This window comes from Oncorhynchus keta, unplaced genomic scaffold, assembly GCF_023373465.1.
Source record: "Oncorhynchus keta strain PuntledgeMale-10-30-2019 unplaced genomic scaffold, Oket_V2 Un_contig_8571_pilon_pilon, whole genome shotgun sequence".
In the NCBI taxonomy this organism is placed as follows: domain Eukaryota; kingdom Metazoa; phylum Chordata; class Actinopteri; order Salmoniformes; family Salmonidae; genus Oncorhynchus; species Oncorhynchus keta.
In genome coordinates this window covers 41,994-61,669 of record NW_026290127.1, presented here as the reverse complement: position 1 = coordinate 61,669, position 19,676 = coordinate 41,994, and the positions used below count along the sequence as shown (strand labels likewise).

General features: G+C 48.8%; 1 long non-coding RNA gene across 4 annotated transcripts; it reads left to right on the top strand.

Moving 5' to 3' along the window:
- The first annotated feature begins 14,127 nt into the window (after positions 1-14,127).
- On the top strand, positions 14,128-19,232 carry LOC127926883 (uncharacterized). 4 transcript variants are annotated; one of them, XR_008125363.1, is made up of 9 exons: positions 14,128-14,408; positions 15,774-16,078; positions 16,191-16,302; positions 16,530-16,800; positions 16,908-17,072; positions 17,179-17,449; positions 17,830-17,888; positions 18,060-18,336; positions 18,910-19,232. It is a non-coding gene; the product is annotated as an uncharacterized LOC127926883 (long non-coding RNA). The 4 variants fall into 4 exon arrangements; XR_008125366.1 differs by lacking the exons at positions 14,128-14,408; positions 15,774-16,078; positions 16,908-17,072 and having other exon boundaries at positions 16,096-16,302; positions 17,232-17,449; XR_008125365.1 differs by lacking the exons at positions 14,128-14,408; positions 15,774-16,078; positions 16,908-17,072 and having other exon boundaries at positions 16,096-16,302.
- Positions 19,233-19,676: the final 444 nt, after the last annotated feature.

The following is a 19,676-nucleotide window of genomic DNA, read 5'->3' as shown; positions in this document are numbered from 1 at the left end:
TGTATCTGATGAGGAACAGAACGTCCATCAACAGGAGAGGAGACTGATACTGTATCTGATGAGGAACAGAACGACCATCTACAGGAGAGGAGACTGATACTGTATCTGATGAGGAACAGAACGTCCATCTACAGGAGAGGAGACTGATACTGTATCTGATGAGGAACAGAACGTCCATCTACAGGAGAGGAGACTGATACTGTATCTGATGAGGAACAGAACGACCATCTACAGGAGAGGAGACTGATACTGTATCTGATGAGGAACAGAACGACCATCAACAGGAGAGGAGACTGATACTGTATCTGATGAGGAACAGAACGACCATCTACAGGAGAGGAGACTGATACTGTATCTGATGAGGAACAGAACGTCCATCAACAGGAGAGGAGACTGATACTGTATCTGATGAGGAACAGAACGTCCATCTACAGGAGAGGAGACTGATACTGTATCTGATGAGGAACAGAACGACCATCAACAGGAGAGGAGACTGATACTGTATCTGATGAGGAACAGAACGACCATCTACAGGAGAGGAGACTGATACTGTATCTGATGAGGAACAGAACGTCCATCAACAGGAGAGGAGACTGATACTGTATCTGATGAGGAACAGAACGACCATCTACAGGAGAGGAGACTGATACTGTATCTGATGAGGAACAGAACGACCATCTACAGGAGAGGAGACTGATACTGTATCTGATGAGGAACAGAACGTCCATCTACAGGAGAGGAGACTGATACTGTATCTGATGAGGAACAGAACGACCATCTACAGGAGAGGAGACTGATACTGTATCTGATGAGGAACAGAACGTCCATCAACAGGAGAGGAGACTGATACTGTATCTGATGAGGAACAGAACGTCCATCAACAGGAGAGGAGACTGATACTGTATCTGATGAGGAACAGAACGTCCATCTACAGGAGAGGAGACTGATACTGTATCTGATGAGGAACAGAACGACCATCAACAGGAGAGGAGACTGATACTGTATCTGATGAGGAACAGAACGTACATCTACAGGAGAGGAGACTGATACTGTATCTGATGAGGAACACATAACAGAACGACCATCAACAGGAGAGGAGACTGATACTGTATCTGATGAGGAACAGAACGACCATCTACAGGAGAGGAGACTGATACTGTATCTGATGAGGGAACAGAACGACCATCTACAGGAGAGGAGACTGATACTGTATCTGATGAGGAACACATAACAGAACGACCATCAACAGGAGAGGAGACTGATACTGTATCTGATGAGGAACAGGTGTAGTTTACCACCCTGGTCTAGTCTGTTACAGGTGTACTTTACCCCCTGGTCTAGTCTGTTACAGGTGTAGTTTACCCCCGGTCTAGTCTGTTACAGGTGTAGTTTACCCCACTGGTCTAGTCTGTTACAGGTGTAGTTTACCACCCTGGTCTAGTCTGTTACAGGTGTAGTTTACCCCCGGTCTAGTCTGTTACAGGTGTAGTTTACCCCCGGTCTAGTCTGTTACAGGTGTAGTTTACCCCCAGGTCTAGGCTGTTACAGGTGTAGTTTACCCCACTGGTCTAGTCTGTTACTGGTCTAGTCTGTTACAGGTGTAGTTTACCCCCCCTGGTCTAGTCTGTTACAGGTGTAGTTTACCCCCCGGTCTAGTCTGTTACAGGTGTAGTTTACCCCCCCCCGGTCTAGTCTGTTACAGGTGTAGTTTACCCCCGGTCTAGATTGTTACAGGTGTAGTTTACCCCCGGTCTAGTTTGTTACAGGTGTAGTTTACCCCCTGGTCTAGTTTGTTACAGGTGTAGTTTACCCCCGGTCTAGTCTGTTACAGGTGTAGTTTACCCCCCCTGGTCTAGTTTGTTACAGGTGTAGTTTACCCCCCCTGGTCTAGTCTGTTACAGGTGTAGTTTACCCCCGGTCTAGTCTGTTACAGGTGTAGTTTACCCCCCCTGGTCTAGTCTGTTACAGGTGTAGTTTACCCCCTCCCGGTCTAGTCTGTCACAGGTGTAGTTTACCCCGGTCTAGTTTGTTACAGGTGTAGTTTACCCCTGGTCTAGTCTGTTACAGGTGTAGTTTACCCCCCCAGGTCTAGTCTGTTACAGGTGTAGTTTACCCCCTGGTCTAGATTGTTACAGGTGTAGTTTACCCCCGTTCTAGTCTGTTACAGGTGTAGTTTACCCCCTGGTCTAGTCTGTTACAGGTGTAGTTTACCCCCCTGGTCTAGTCTGTTACAGGTGTAGTTTACCCCTGGTCTAGTCTGTTACAGGTGTAGTTTACCCCCTGGTCTAGATTGTTACAGGTGTAGTTTACCCCCTGGTCTAGTTTGTTACAGGTGTAGTTTACCCCCGGTCTAGATTGTTACAGGTGTAGTTTACCCCCCCCCGGTCTAGTCTGTTACAGGTGTAGTTTACCCCACTGGTCTAGTCTGTTACAGGTGTAGTTTACCCCACTGGTCTAGTCTGTTACAGGTGTAGTTTACCCCCCGGTCTAGATTGTTACAGGTGTAGTTTACCCCCTGGTCTAGTCTGTTACAGGTGTAGTTTACCCCCTGGTCTAGTCTGTTACAGGTGTAGTTTACCCCCTGGTCTAGTTTGTTACAGGTGTAGTTTACCCCCCCGTTCTAGTCTGTTACAGGTGTAGTTTACCCCCGGTCTAGTCTGTTACAGGTGTAGTTTACCCCCCCGGTCTAGTCTGTTACAGGTGTAGTTACCCCCCTGGTCTAGTCTGTTACAGGTGTAGTTTACCCCACTGGTCTAGTCTGTTACAGGTGTAGTTTACCCCCCGGTCTAGTCTGTTACAGGTGTAGTTTACCCCCTGGTCTAGTCTGTTACAGGTGTAGTTTACCCCCGGTCTGGTCTGTTACAGGTGTAGTTTACCCCCCCCGGTCTAGTCTGTTACAGGTGTAGTTTACCCCCTGGTCTAGTCTGTTACAGGTGTAGTTTACCCCCACCCGGTCTAGTCTGTTACAGGTGTAGTTTACCCCCCTCCCGGTCTAGTCTGTTACAGGTGTAGTTTACCCCCCCGGTCTAGTCTGTTACAGGTGTAGTTTACCCCCCTGGTCTAGTCTGTTACAGGTGTAGTTTACCCCCCCTGGTCTAGTCTGTTACAGGTGTAGTTTACCCCCCCTGGTCTAGTCTGTTACAGGTGTAGTTTACCCCCGGTCTAGTCTGTTACAGGTGTAGTTTACCCCCGGTCTAGTCTGTTATATACCAGTGAACTCAAAGCACTCCAAGCAGACATCCGCTGTCATACTGTAAATGGAGAGAAGGGGAGATGGAATCTGATGGCGTTGAGCCTTTGACCTGGGCTCTGTGCAGCATTTGAAGAGTCTTTAAGTGCTGCAGTGTGTGCGGGGGAGAGGCTGCAGGCTCAGGGCGAGGACTGACCGGGCCCCACAGGCCTCCTAGTGATGCTAAGCAGCTGTTGTATGGGATCGGTCACCAAGAGGCTGACAAACACAGCTAGCATCCCAAACAGCACCATCTTCCCTATATAGGGCACGAGATAGCACCCTATACAGTCTATCCCAGCCAGGAACAAGACTCTCCCAGCTACAGTCTATCCCAGCCAGGAACAAGACTCTCCCAGCTACAGTCTATCCCAGCCAGGAACAAGACCCTCCCAGCTACAGTCTATCCCAGCCAGGAACAAGACCCTCCCAGCTACAGTCTATCCCAGCCAGGAACAAGACTCTCCCAGCTACAGTCTATCCCAGCCAGGAACAACACCCTCCCAGCTACAGTCTATCCCAGCTACAGTCTATCCCAGCCAGTAACAAGACCCTCCCAGCTACAGTCTATCCCAGCCAGGAGCAAGAACCTCCCAGCTACAGTCTATCCCAGCCAGGAGCAAGACCCTCCCAGCTACAGTCTATCCCAGCTACAGTCTATCCCAGCCAGTAACAAGACCCTCCCAGCTACAGTCTATCCCAGCCAGGAGCAAGAACCTCCCAGCTACAGTCTATCCCAGCCAGGAACAAGACTCTCCCAGCTACAGTCTATCCCAGCCAGGAACAACACCCTCCCAGCTACAGTCTATCCCAGCTACAGTCTATCCCAGCCAGGAACAACACCCTCCCAGCTACAGTCTATAAAAAAAAAAAAAAAATATGCCATTTAGCTGACGCTTTTATCCAAAGCGACTTACAGTCATGTGTGCATGCTAGTCTATCCCAGCCAGGAGCAAGAACCTCCCAGCTACAGTCTATCCCAGCCAGGAGCAAGAACCTCACAGCTACAGTCTATCCCAGCCAGGAACAACAGGCTGGAGCTTCACGTGTGCTTGCCGGGACCACAAGGGTCCGTGAGGCTGAAGCCTGGCCGGGACCACAAGGGTCCGTGGGCTGAAGCCTGGCCGGGACCACAAGGGTCCGTGAGGCTGAAGCCTGGCCGGGACCATAAAATTGATCAAATCATTTATACCCCATAATGACAAAGCAAAAAGAGGTTTTTAAGAGAAAAAAATATTCAGTATTCAGACCCGTTATTCAGTACTTTGTTGAAGCACCTTTGGCAGCGATAACAGCCTCCAGTCTTCTTGGGTATGACGCTACAAGCTTGGCACACCTGTATTTGAGGAGTTTCTCCCATTCTTCTCTGCAGATCCTCTCAAGCTCTGTCAGGTTGGATGGGGAGCGTCACTGCACAGCTATTTTCAGGTCTCTCCAGAGATGTTTAGATTGGGTTCAAGTCCGGCCTCTGGTTGGGCCACTCAAGGACACTCCTGTGTTGCCGTGGCTGTCTTGGCTGTGTGCTTAGGGTCATTGTCCTGTTGGAAGGTGAACCTTCGTCCCAGTTTGAGTTCCTGAGCACTGTGGAGCAGGTTTTCATCAAGGATATCTCTGTACTTTGCTCTGTTCATCTTTGCTCTGTTCATCTTTGCTCTGTTCATCTTTGCTCTGTTCATCTTTGCTCTGTTCATCTTTGCTCTGTTCATCTTTGCTCCGTTCATCTTTGCCTCGATCCTGACTAGTCTCCCAGTCCCTGCCACTGAAAAACATCCCACTAGCATGACAAAAATGTTCAAAACAACGCCCAAAACAACACTATGAGGAGAATGAATGGCTCAGTCGGCCATCAGTCAACACTATGAGGAGAATGAATGGCTCAGTCGGCCATCAGTCAACACGATGAGGAGAATGAATGGCTCAGTCAGCCATCAGTCAACACTATGAGGAGAATGAATGGCTCAGTCGGCCATCAGTCAACACTATGAGGAGAATGAATGGCTCAGTCGGTCATCAGTCAACACTGAGGAGAATGAATGGCTCAGTCGGCCATCAGTCAACACTATGAGGAGAATGAATGGCTCAGTCGGCCATCAGTCAACACTATGAGGAGAATGAATGGCTCAGTCGGCCATCAGTCAACACTATGAGGAGAATGAATGGCTCAGTCGGCCATCAGTCAACACTATGAGGAGAATGAATGGCTCAGTCGGCCATCAGTCAACGCTATGAGGAGAATGAATGGCTCAGTCGGTCATCAGTCAACACTATGAGGAGAATGAATGGCTCAGTCGGCCATCAGTCAACACGATGAGGAGAATGAATGGCTCAGTCAACGCTATGAGGAGAATGAATGGCTCAGTCGGCCATCAGTCAACGCTATGAGGAGAATGAATGGCTCAGTCGGCCATCAGTCAACACTATGAGGAGAATGAATGGCTCAGTCGGCCATCAGTCAACACGATGAGGAGAATGAATGGCTCAGTCGACCATCAGTCAACACTATGAGGAGAATGAATGGCTCAGTCAACGCTATGAGGAGAATGAATGGCTCAGTCGGCCATCAGTCAACACGATGAGGAGAATGAATGGCTCAGTCAACGCTATGAGGAGAATGAATGGCTCAGTCGGCCATCAGTCAACACGATGAGGAGAATGAATGGCTCAGTCGACCATCAGTCAACACTATGAGGAGAATGAATGGCTCAGTCAACACTATGAGGAGAATGAATGGCTCAGTCGGCCATCAGTCAACACGATGAGGAGAATGAATGGCTCAGTCGACCATCAGTCAACACTATGAGGAGAATGAATGGCTCAGTCGACCATCAGTCAACACTATGAGGAGAATGAATGGCTCCAGTCGGCCATCAGTCAACACTATGAGGAAATGAATGGCTCAGTCGGCCATCAGTCAACACTATGAGGAGAATGAATGGCTCAGTCGGCCATCAGTCAACACTATGAGGAGAATGAATGGCTCAGTCGGCCATCAGTCAACACTATGAGGAGAATGAATGGCTCAGTCGGCCATCAGTCAACACTATGAGGAGAATGAATGGCTCAGTCGGCCATCAGTCAACACTATGAGGAGAATGAATGGCTCAGTCGGCCATCAGTCAACGCTCCGTGAGGAGAATGAATGGCTCAGCCGACCATCAGTCAACACGATGAGGAGAATGAATGGCTCAGTCGGCCATCAGTCAACACTATGAGGAGAATGAATGGCTCAGTCAACGCTATGAGGAGAATGAATGGCTCAGTCGGCCATCAGTCAACACGATGAGGAGAATGAATGGCTCAGTCGACCATCAGTCAACACTATGAGGAGAATGAATGGCTCAGTCGGCCATCAGTCAACACGATGAGGAGAATGAATGGCTCAGTCAGCCATCAGTCAACACGATGAGGAGAATGAATGGCTCAGTCGACCATCAGTCAACACTATGAGGAGAATGAATGGCCTTCTCGGCCATCAGTCAACACTATGAGGAGAATGAATGTCTCAGTCGGCCATCAGTCAACGCTTATGAGGAGAATGAATGGCTCAGTCGGCCATCAGTCAACACTATGAGGAGAATGAATGGCTGTGTCGGCCATCAGTCAACACTATGAGGAGAATGAATGGCCTAGTCGGCCATCAGTCAACGCTATGAGGAGAATGAATGGCTCAGCAGGTCATCAGTCAACACTATGAGGAGAATGAATGGCTCAGTCGGTCATCAGTCAACACTATGAGGAGAATGAATGGCTCAGTCGGCCATCAGTCAACACTATGAGGAGAATGAATGGCTCAGTCGGCCATCAGTCAACGCTATGAGGAGAATGAATGGCTCCCAGTCCCATCAGTCAACACGATGAGGAGAATGAATGGCTCAAAACAACGCCATCAGTCAACACTATGAGGAGAATGAATGGCTCAGTCAACGCTATGAGGAGAATGAATGGCTCAGTCGGCCATCAGTCAACACGATGAGGAGAATGAATGGCTCAGTCGACCATCAGTCAACACTATGAGGAGAATGAATGGCTCAGTCGGCCATCAGTCAACACGATGAGGAGAATGAATGGCTCAGTCGGCCATCAGTCAACACGATGAGGAGAATGAATGGCTCAGTCGACCATCAGTCAACACTATGAGGAGAATGAATGGCTCAGTCGGCCATCAGTCAACACTATGAGGAGAATGAATGTCTCAGTCGGCCATCAGTCAACACTATGAGGAGAATGAATGGCTCAGTCGGCCATCAGTCAACGCTATGAGGAGAATGAATGGCTCAGTCGGTCATCAGTCAACACTATGAGGAGAATGAATGGCTCAGTCGGCCATCAGTCAACGCTATGAGGAGAATGAATGGCTCAGTCGGTCATCAGTCAACACTATGAGGAGAATGAATGGCTCAGTCGGTCATCAGTCAACACTATGAGGAGAATGAATGGCTCAGTCGGTCATCAGTCAACACTATGAGGAGAATGAATGGCTCAGTCGGCCATCAGTCCAAAACAACACTATGAGGAAACATGCAACTCATGAATAGTTTAACGACTGGATGACTATATTCAGGCATGAAGTTGGCTGTAATATTTGTGGCATACTTTTCCTAATGTATCACCCATAAGCCATTTGGGGTTCACTACCTTTTATTTGTGCGTTTTTATTGTTCAGAAATGTGGTGGGTCGTCTCTTCGTTTCTCAGGACTTTATCCTGCTGACTGTCCCAAATGTCCCGACTGAATTTGGTAAAAGGGCTTTTTATGTCCTCTGCGCCATCGTCTTGGAACGCCTCACAAAATACTTTTTAAACTGAAAGAACTTGACCCCGATTGGTATTTTTAAATCACTGATGAAGGATTTTGAGGCTGATTCCCTGACCTGTCAATGTTTTTAATCTGCTGTTTTATACTCTAGTGAATTCAATGGTTTTTACTTGATTACTTGTAGTTTTTCATGTTGTCTGTCTGTCTTTTTGTAATGACTTGGTGCTGCCCATCTTGGCCAGGGCGCTCTTGAAGAAAGAGATTTTAAATCTCAATGAGCCCTTCCTGGTTAAATAAAGGTCAAATAATAATTTAATACATTAACCTAAGCAGCGTTTAAATTATTCTTGTCCTTCCTTCTGACCTATCAACTCCCCCCCATCGGTCCATTATGTCCTAACTCAGCCCTTTAACTCTACAGAGACTGAGAAGGAACCTCTGAAAGCTCATTGTGACTATTTCCACAGCAGGACGAGCCTATATGTTTATTATACAAACACAATAACACAAGGAGAAGCTCATAACTGCCTGGATGGAACTCTGTCTGGCGGCTGTTGCTAAGCAGCGAGAGCTCCGTGGGCGAATAGAGAATGTCAGAGAGAAGTGAAAGCTCTAGAACGTTCTGGATGAATGCGCTGCTGGATTCTATAGAGCAGTGGTCACCAACTGGTCCATCGCCAAGACATTCCCTAGAGGATCGTCAAACTTTTCTGTAAAAAAATAAAAATAAATTCAAAAAAAAAACTCTACAAAAATGGTAAAGCCTCGTGTATCTATTTCTATTTTATTCCTCTGGGGCTTCGTCCTCATTGTGGTTTTACAGACGTGTTTAATACATCTTATGTACACACTTTATTTGAATATTTATCATTGGTGGAAAGGGAGAATGGAGGGATGTTGAGAGGCGGACCCTAACATGGCCAGCGTCATTGGAGGAAAGGGAGAATGGAGGGATGTTGAGAGGCGGACCCTAACATGGCCAGCGTCATTGGTGGAAAGGGAGAATGGAGGGATGTTGAGAGGCGGACCCTAACATGGCCAGCGTCATTGGAGGAAAGGGAGAATGGAGGGATGTTGAGAGGCGGACCTTAACATGGCCAGCGTCATTGGAGGAAAGGGAGAATGGAGGGATGTTGAGAGGCGGACCCTAACATGGCCAGCGTCATTGGTGGAAAGGGAGAATGGAGGGATGTTGAGAGGCGGACCCTAAGATGGCCAGCTCATTGGTGGAAAGGGAGAATGGAGGGATGTTGAGAGGGGATGACCAGAGCGGCTGTAATCCTCCCCAGCTCCTTGTTACACCAGTCACTAGAGCAGCTGTACTCCTCCCCAGCCCTTGTTACACCAGTCACTAGAGCAGCTGTACTCCTCCCCAGCTCCTTGTTACACCAGTCACTAGAGCGGCTGTACTCCTCCCCAGCTCCTGTTACACCAGTCACTAGAGCAGCTGTACTCCTCCCCAGCTCCTTGTTACACCAGTCACTAGAGCGGCTGTAATCCTCCCCAGCTCCTTGTTACACCAGTCACTAGAGCAGCTGTATCCTCCCCAGCTCCTTGTTACACCAGTCACTAGAGCGGCTGTACTCCTCCCCAGCTCCTTGTTACACCAGTCACTAGAGCGGCTGTAATCCTCCCCAGCTCCTTGTTACACCAGTCACTAGAGCGGCTGTAATCCTCCCCAGCTCCTTGTTACACCAGTCACTAGAGCGGCTGTAATCCTCCCCAGCTCCTTGTTACACCAGTCACTAAATGATGAAGTCTACAGTCTGTTGGTTATAGATCAGGCTGATGGGTAACCTAAATGATGAAGTCTACAGTCTGCTGGTTATAGATCAGGCTGATGGGTAACCTAAATGATGAAGTCTACAGTCTAAACTCTGGGATACCAGACTGCAGGGGAGATGGGTCTTCTCCTTACCTGGTGGAACTCTGGGATACCGTCAGACTGCAGGGGAGATGGGTCTTCTCTGGGACTGCAGGGGAGATGGGTCTTCTCTGGGACTGCAGGGAGATGGGTCTTCTCTCTGGGACTGCAGGGGAGATGGGTCTTCTCTGGGACTGCAGGGGAGATGGGTCTTCTCTCTGGGACTGCAGGGGAGATGGGTCTTCTCTCTGGGACTGCAGGGGAGACGGGTCTTCTCTGGGACTGCAGGGAGACGGGTCTTCTCTGGGACTGCAGGGGAGATGGGTCTTCTCTGGGACTGCAGGGGGAGACGGGTCTTCTCTCTGGGACTGCAGGGGAGACGGGGTCTTCTCTCTGGGACTGCAGGGGAGATGGGTCTTCTCTCTGGGACTGCAGGGGAGATGGGTCTTCTCCTCTGGGACTGCAGGGGAGATGGGTCTTCTCTGGGACTGCAGGGGAGATGGGTCTTTCTCTCTGGGACTGCAGGGGAGATGGGTCTTCTCTCTGGGACTGCAGGGGAGATGGGTCTTCTCTGGGACTGCAGGGGGAGATGGGTCTTCTCTGGGAATGCAGGGGAGATGGGTCTTCTCTCTGGGACTGCAGGGGAGATGGGTCTTCCTCTGGGACTGCAGGGGAGATGATAATGATAAGTTACCAATAACCCTGTCAGGCAGACTGATAAGTTACCAATAACCCTGTCAGGCAGACTGATAAGTTACCAATAACCCTGTCAGGCAGACTGATAAGTTACCAATGACCCTGTCAGGCAGACCGATAAGTTACCAATGACCCCGTCAGGCAGACTGATAAGTTACCAATAACCCTGTCAGGCAGACTGATAAGTTACCAATGACCCTGTCAGGCAGACTGATAAGTTACCAATAACCCTGTCAGGCAGACTGATAAGTTACCAATGACCCTGTCAGGCAGACTGATAAGTTACCAATAACCCTGTCAGGCAGACTGATAATGATAAGTTACCAATAACCCTGTCAGGCAGACTGATAAGTTACCAATAACCCTGTCAGGCAGACTGATAAGTTACCAATAACCCTGTCAGGCAGACTGATAAGTTACCAATAACCCTGTCAGGCAGACTGATAATGATAAGTTACCAATAACACTGTCAGGCAGACTGATAAGTTACCAATGACCCTGTCAGACAGACTGATAAGTTACCAATGATCCTGTCAGACAGACTGATAAGTTACCAATGACCCCGTCAGGCAGACTGATAAATTACCAAGAACCCCATCAGGCAGACTGATAATGATAAGTTACCAAAAACCCTGTCAGGCAGACTGATAATGATAAGTTACCAATGACCCTGTCAGGCAGACTGATAATGTTAAGTTACCAATAACCCTGTCAGGCAGACTGATAATGATAAGTTACCAATAACCCTGTCAGGCAGACTGATAAGTTACCAATAACCCTGTCAGACAGACTGATAAGTTACCAACGACCCTGTCAGGTTAGACTGATAATGATAAGTTACCAATGACCCTGTCAGGCAGACTGATAATGATAAGTTACCAATGACCCTGTCAGGCAGACTGATAAGTTACCAATGACCCTGTCGGACAGACTGATAAGTTACCAGTGACCCTGTCAGCCAGACTGATAATGATAAGTTACCAATGACCCTGTCAGGCAGACTGATAATGTTAAGTTACCAATAACCCTGTCAGGCAGACTGATAAGTTACCAATGACCCTGTCAGACAGACTGATAAGTTACCAATGACCCTGTCAGACAGACTGATAATGATAAGTTACCAATGACCCTGTCAGGCAGACTGATAAGTTACCAATAACCCTGTCAGGCAGACTGATAAGTTACCAATAACCCTGTCAGGCAGACTGATAATGATAAGTTACCAATGACCCTGTCAGGCAGACTGATAAGTTACCAATAACCCTGTCAGGCAGACTGATAAGTTACCAATAACCCTGTCAGGCAGACTGATAAGTTACCAATAACCCTGTCAGGCAGACTGATAATGATAAGTTACCAATAACACTGTCAGGCAGACTGATAAGTTACCAATGACCCTGTCAGACAGACTGATAAGTTACCAATGATCCTGTCAGACAGACTGATAAGTTACCAATGACCCCGCCAGGCAGACTGATAAGTTACCAAGAACCCCATCAGGCAGACTGATAATGATAAGTTACCAAAACCCTGTCAGGCAGACTGATAATGATAAGTTACCAATGACCCTGTCAGGCAGACTGATAATGTTAAGTTACCAATAACCCTGTCAGGCAGACTGATAATGATAAGTTACCAATAACCCTGTCAGGCAGACTGATAAGTTACCAATAACCCTGTCAGACAGACTGATAAGTTACCAACGACCCTGTCAGGCAGACTGATAATGATAAGTTACCAATGACCCTGTCAGGCAGACTGGGATAATGATAAGTTACCAATGACCCTGTCAGGCAGACTGATAAGTTACCAATAACCCTGTCAGACAGACTGATAAGTTACCAACGACCCTGTCAGGCAGACTGATAATGATAAGTTACCAATGACCCTGTCAGGCAGACTGATAATGATAAGTTACCAATGACCCTGTCAGGCAGACTGATAAATTACCAATGACCCTGTCAGACAGACTGATAAGTTACCAACGACCCTGTCAGGCAGACTGATAATGATAAGTTACCAATGACCCTGTCAGTCAGACTGATAAGTTACCAAATACCCTGTCAGGCAGACTGATAAGTTACCAATGACCCTGTCAGGCAGACCGATAATGATAAGTTACCAATAACCCTGTCAGGCAGACTGATAAGTTACCAAGAACCCCATCAGGCAGACTGATAATGATAAGTTACCAATGACCCTGTCAGACAGACTGATAAGTTACCAATGCCCCTGTCAGACAGACTGATAAGTTACCAATAACCCTGTCAGACAGACTGATAAGTTACCAATGACCCTGTCGGACAGACTGATAAGTTACCAGTGACCCTGTCAGCCAGACTGATAATGATAAGTTACCAATGACCCTGTCAGGCAGACTGATAATGTTAAGTTACCAATAACCCTGTCAGGCAGACTGATAAGTTACCAATGACCCTGTCGGACAGACTGATAAGTTACCAGTGACCCTGTCAGCCAGACTGATAATGATAAGTTACCAATGACCCTGTCAGGCAGACTGATAAGTTACCAATGACCCCAATGTCAGGCAGACTGATAAGTTACCAACGACCCTGTCAGGCAGACTGATAATGATAAGTTACCAATGACCCTGTCAGGCAGACTGATAAGTTACCAATGACCCCGTCCAGGCAGACTGATAATGATAAGTTACCAATGACCCTGTCAGTCAGACTGATAAGTTACCAAAGACCCTGTCAGGCAGACTGATAAGTTACCAAAGACCCTGTCAGGCAGACTGATAAGTTACCAATAACCCTGTCAGGCAGACTGATAAGTTACCAATAACCCTGTCAGGCAGACTGATAAGTTACCAATGACCCTGTCAGCCAGACTGATAAGTTACCAATGACCCTGTCAGGCAGACTGATAATGATAAGTTACCAATGACCCTGTCAGGCAGACTGATAAACTACCAATGACCACGTCAGGCAGACTGATAAGTTACCAATAACCCTGTCAGGCAGACCGATAAGTTACCAATGACCCTGTCAGGCAGACTGATAAGTTACCAATAACCCTGTCAGGCAGACCGATAATGATAAGCTACCAATGCCCCCGTCAGGCAGACCGATAAGTTACCAATGACCCCGTCAGGCAGACTGATAAGTTACCAATGCCCCCGTCAGGCAGACTGATAAGTTACCAATGCCCCCGTCAGGCAGACTGATAAGTTACCAATGACCCTGTCAGGCAGACTGATAAGTTACCAATGACCCTGTCAGGCAGACTGATAAGTTACCAATGACCCTGTCAGGCAGACTGATAAGTTACCAATGACCCTGTCAGGCAGACCGATAAGTTACCAATGACCCTGTCAGGCAGACTGATAAGTTACCAATGCCCCCGTCAGGCAGACTGATAAGTTACCAATAACCCCGTCAGGCAGACTGATAAGTTACCAATGCCCCCGTCAGGCAGACTGATAAGTTACCGTCAGGCCGGGTCAGGCAGACTGATAAGCTACCAATGCCCCCGTCAGGCCGGGTCAGGCTACGACAGGAGGACAGGGACGGCCGGGGGCGTTGGTATTGTGCCGCTGGAGGTGAAGTTCTTGGAATGTTTCCATTAACCAACCAACCCCAGTCAAATATCACAGCAACGTCAAGAAAAGATAGGCGAGCCTATCGTGATGTCATCACAAGCCCAATAGAACATGCCTCTACTAGTTTGTAGCTGACTGATGCCCTGTGGTGACACTGCTTAGAGGTGACAGGCAGAGAGGTATCACTGTAGCTGACTGGTGCCCTGTGGTGACACTGCTTAGAGGTGACAGGCAGAGAGGTATCACTGTAGCTGACTGATGCCCTGTGGTGACACTGCTTAGAGGTGACAGGCAGAGAGGTATCACTGTAGCTGACTGGTGTCCTGTGGTGACACTGCTTAGAGGTGACAGGCAGAGAGGTATCACTGTAGCTGACTGGTGCTCTGTGGTGACACTGCTTAGAGGTGACAGGCAGAGAGGTATCACTGTAGCTGACTGGTGCCCTGTGGTGACACTGCTTAGAGGTGACAGGCAGAGAGGTATCACTGTAGCTGACTGGTGCCCTGTGGTGACACTGCTTAGAGGTGACAGGCAGAGAGGTATCACTGTAGCTGACTGGTGCCCTGTGGTGACACTGCTTAGAGGTGACAGGCAGAGAGGTATCACTGTAGCTGACTGGTGCTCTGTGGTGACACTGCTTAGAGGTGACAGGCAGAGAGGTATCACTGTAGCTGACTGGTGCCCTGTGGTGACACTGCTTAGAGGTGACAGGCAGAGAGGTATCACTGTAGCTGACTGGTGCCCTGTGGTGACACTGCTTAGAGGTGACAGGCAGAGAGGTATCACTGTAGCTGACTGGTGCCCTGTGGTGACACTGCTTAGAGGTGACAGGCAGAGAGGTATCACTGTAGCTGATTGGTGCCCTGTGGTGACACTGCTTAGAGGTGACAGGCAGAGAGGTATCACTGTAGCTGACTGGTGCCCTGTGGTGACACTGCTTAGAGGTGACAGGCAGAGAGGTATCACTGTAGCTGACTGGTGTCCTGTGGTGACACTGCTTAGAGGTGACAGACAGAGAGGTATCACTGTAGCTGACTGGTGCCCTGTGGTGACACTGCTTAGAGGTGACAGGCAGAGAGGTATCACTGTAGCTGACTGGTGCCCTGTGGTGACACTGCTTAGAGGTGACAGGAAGAGAGGTATCACTGTAGCTGACTGGTGCCCTGTGGTGACACTGCTTAGAGGTGACAGGCAGAGAGGTATCACTGTAGCTGACTGGTGCCCTGTGGTGACACTGCTTAGAGGTGACAGGCAGAGAGGTATCACTGTAGCTGACTGGTGCCCTGTGGAGACACTGCTTAGAGGTATCACTGTAGCTGACTGGTGCCCTGTGGTGACACTGCTTAGAGGTGACAGGCAGAGAGGTATCACTGTAGCTGACTGGTGCCCTGTGGTGACACTGCTTAGAGGTGACAGGCAGAGAGGTATCACTGTAGCTGACTGGTGCCCTGTGGTGACACTGCTTAGAGGTGACAGGCAGAGAGGTATCACTGTAGCTGACTGGTGCCCTGTGGTGACACTGCTTAGAGGTGACAGGCAGAGAGGTATCACTGTAGCTGACTGATGCCCTGTGGTGACACTGCTTAGAGGTGACAGGCAGAGAGGTATCACTGTAGCTGACTGGTGCCCTGTGGTGACACTGCTTAGAGGTGACAGGCAGAGAGGTATCACTGTAGCTGACTGGTGTTGACGAGCAGATGGCTGGTCACCTGTGTGTCTAATGAAACAGAGAAACAGATGAGATCTGGCAGCATTCAGCAGTACCACAACACCCCGAGGTGACACCCTGCCCGTGTCCCAGGTGGCACCCTATTATAAATAGAGCACGACTGTCCTGAGCCTGGCCAAAAGTAGTGCACTACATAGGGAATAGTGTGCATTTGGGATGTCACCCTTTTAAAACGCTCCTGTTAAATAATGAACCATCCCAGTCCCTACTGTCTCCATCTGCTTAGAGTTAAACAACCAGGTTGATAATGACCCATCCCAGTCCCTACTGTCTCCATCTGCTTAGACAACCAGGTGGATAATGACCCATCCCAGTCCCTACTGTCTCCATCTGCTTAGAGTTAAACAACCAGGTGGATAATGACCCATCCCAGTCCCTACTGTCTCCATCTGCTTAGACAACCAGGTGGATAATGACCCATCCCAGTCCCTACTGTCTCCATCTGCTTAGAGTTAAACAACCAGGTGGATAATGACCCATCCCAGTCCCTACTGTCTCCATCTGCTTAGAGTTAAACAACCAGGTTGATAATGACCCATCCCAGTCCCTACTGTCTCCATCTGCTTAGAGTTAAACAACCAGGTGGATAATGACCCATCAGTCCCTACTGTCTCCATCTGCTTAGACAACCAGGTGGATAATGACCCATCCAGTCCCTACTGTCTCCATCTGCTTAGAGTTAAACAACCAGGTGGATAATGACCCATCCCAGTCCCTACTGTCTCCATCTGCTTAGACAACCAGGTGGATAATGACCCATCCCAGTCCCTACTGTCTCCATCTGCTTAGACAACCAGGTGGATAATGACCCATCCCAGTCCCTACTGTCTCCATCTGCTTAGACAACCAGGTGGATAATGACCCATCCCAGTCCCTACTGTCTCCATCTGCTTAGAGTTAAACAACCAGGTGGATAATGACCCATCCCAGTCCCTACTGTCTCCATCTGCTTAGACAACCAGGTGGATAATGACCCATCCCAGTCCCGACTGTCTCCATCTGCTTAGACAACCAGGTGGATAATGACCCATCCCAGTCCCTACTGTCTCCATCTGCTTAGATAAACCAGGTGGATAATGACCCATCCCAGTCCCTACTGTCTCCATCTGCTTAGACAACCAGGTGGATAATGACCCATCCCAGTCCCTACTGTCTCCATCTGCTTAGACAACCAGGTGGATAATGACCCATCCCAGTCCCTACTGTCTCCATCTGCTTAGAGTTAAACAACCAGGTTGATAATGACCCATCCCAGTCCCTACTGTCTCCACCTGCTTAGACAACCAGGTGGATAATGACCCATCCCAGTCCCTACTGTCTCCATCTGCTTAGACAACCAGGTGGATAATGACCCATCCCAGTCCCTACTGTCTCCATCTGCTTAGACAACCAGGTGGATAATGACCCATCCCAGTCCCTACTGTCTCCATCTGCTTAGACAACCAGGTGGATAATGACCCATCCCAGTCCCTACTGTCTCCATCTGCTTAGAGTTAAACAACCAGGTGGATAATGACCCATCCCAGTCCCTACTGTCTCCATCTGCTTAGACAACCAGGTGGATAATGACCCATCCCAGTCCCTACTGTCTCCATCTGCTTAGACAACCAGGTGGATAATGACCCATCCCAGTCCCTACTGTCTCCATCTGCTTAGACAACCAGGTGGATAATGACCCATCCCAGTCCCTACCTTCTCCATCTGCTTAGACAACCAGGTGGATAATGACCCATCCCAGTCCCTACCTTCTCCATCTGCTTAGACAACCAGGTGGATAATGACCCATCCCAGTCCCTACTGTCTCCATCTGCTTAGTCAGTTAAACAAACCAGGTGGATAATGAACCATCCCAGTCCCTACTGTCTCCATCTGCTTAGACAACCAGGTGGATAATGACCCATCCCAGTCCCTACCTTCTCCATCTGCTTAGACAACCAGGTGGATAATGACCCATCCCAGTCCCTACCTTCTCCATCTGCTTAGACAACCAGGTGGATAATGACCCATCCCAGTCCCTACTGTCTCCATCTGCTTAGAGTTAAACAACCAGGTGGATAATGACCCATCCCAGTCCCTACTGTCTCCATCTGCTTAGAGTTAAACAACCAGGTGGATAATGACCCATCCCAGTCCCTACTGTCTCCATCTGCTTAGAGTTAAACAACCAGGTTGATAATGACCCATCCCAGTCCCTACTGTCTCCATCTGCTTAGACAACCAGGTGGATAATGACCCATCCCAGTCCCTACTGTCTCCATCTGCTTAGACAACCAGGTGGATAATGACCCATCCCAGTCCCTACTGTCTCCATCTGCTTAGAGTTAAACAACCAGGTGGATAATGACCCATCCCAGTCCCTACTGTCTCCATCTGCTTAGACAACCAGGTGGATAATGACCCATCCCAGTCCCTACTGTCTCCATCTGCTTAGAGTTAAACAACCAGGTGGATAATGACCCATCCCAGTCCCTACTGTCTCCATCTGCTTAGACAACCAGGTGGATAATGACCCATCCCAGTCCCTACTGTCTCCATCTGCTTAGAGTTAAACAACCAGGTGGATAATGACCCATCCCAGTCCCTACTGTCTCCATCTGCTTAGACAACCAGGTGGATAATGACCCATCCCAGTCCCTACTGTCTCCATCTGCTTAGACAACCAGGTGGATAATGACCCATACCAGTCCCTACTGTCTCCATCTGCTTAGACAACCAGGTGGATAATGACCCATCCCAGTCCCTACTGTCTCCATCTGCTTAGACAACCAGGTGGATAATGACCCATCCTGTTTAGTCCCTACCTTCTCCATCTGCTTGTTTAGACAACCAGGTGGATAATGACCCATCCCAGTCCCTACTGTCTCCATCTGCTTAGAGTTAAACAACCAGGTGGATAATGACCTGTGTTTGGTATCAGTCCCTACTGTCTCCATCTGCTTAGACAACCAGGTGGATAATGACTAGGGATGTTCCATCCCAGTCCCTACTGTCTCCATCTGCTTAGACAACCAGGTGGATAATGACCCATCCCAGTCCCTACTGTCTCCCTCTGCTTAGAGTTAAACAACCAGGTGGATAATGACCCATCCCAGTCCCTACTGTCTCCATCTGCTTAGACAACCAGGTGGATAATGACCCATCCCAGTCCCTACTGTCTCCATCTGCTTAGAGTTAAACAACCAGGTGGATAATGACCCATCCCAGTCCCTACTGTCTCCATCTGCTTAGACAACCAGGTGGATAATGACCCATCCCAGTCCCTACTGTCTCCATCTGCTTAGACAACCAGATGGATAATGACCCATCCCAGTCCCTACTGTCTCCCTCTGCTTAGAGTTAAACAACCAGATGGATAATGACCCATCCCAGTCCCTACTGTCTCCATCTGCTTAGACAACCAGATGGATAATGACCCATCCCAGTCCCTACTGTCTCCCTCTGCTTAGAGTTAAACAACCAGATGGATAATGACCCATCCCAGTCCCTACTGTCTCCATCTGCTTAGACAACCAGATGGATAATGACCCATCCCAGTCCCTACTGTCTCCCTCTGCTTAGACAACCAGGTGGATAATGACCCATCCCAGTCCCTACTGTCTCCATCTGCTTAGACAACCAGGTGGATAATGACCCATCCCAGTCCGGCAACGTAGCCTAGTGGTTAGAGCGTTGGACTAGTAACCGGAAGGTTGCGAGTTCAAACCCCCAGAGCTGACAAGGTACAAATCTGTCGTTCTGCCCCTGAACAGGCAGTTAACCCACTGTTCCCAGGCCGTCTCCGTTTATGAAAATAAGAATGTGTTCTTAACTGACTTGCCTGGTTAAATAAAGGTAAAAT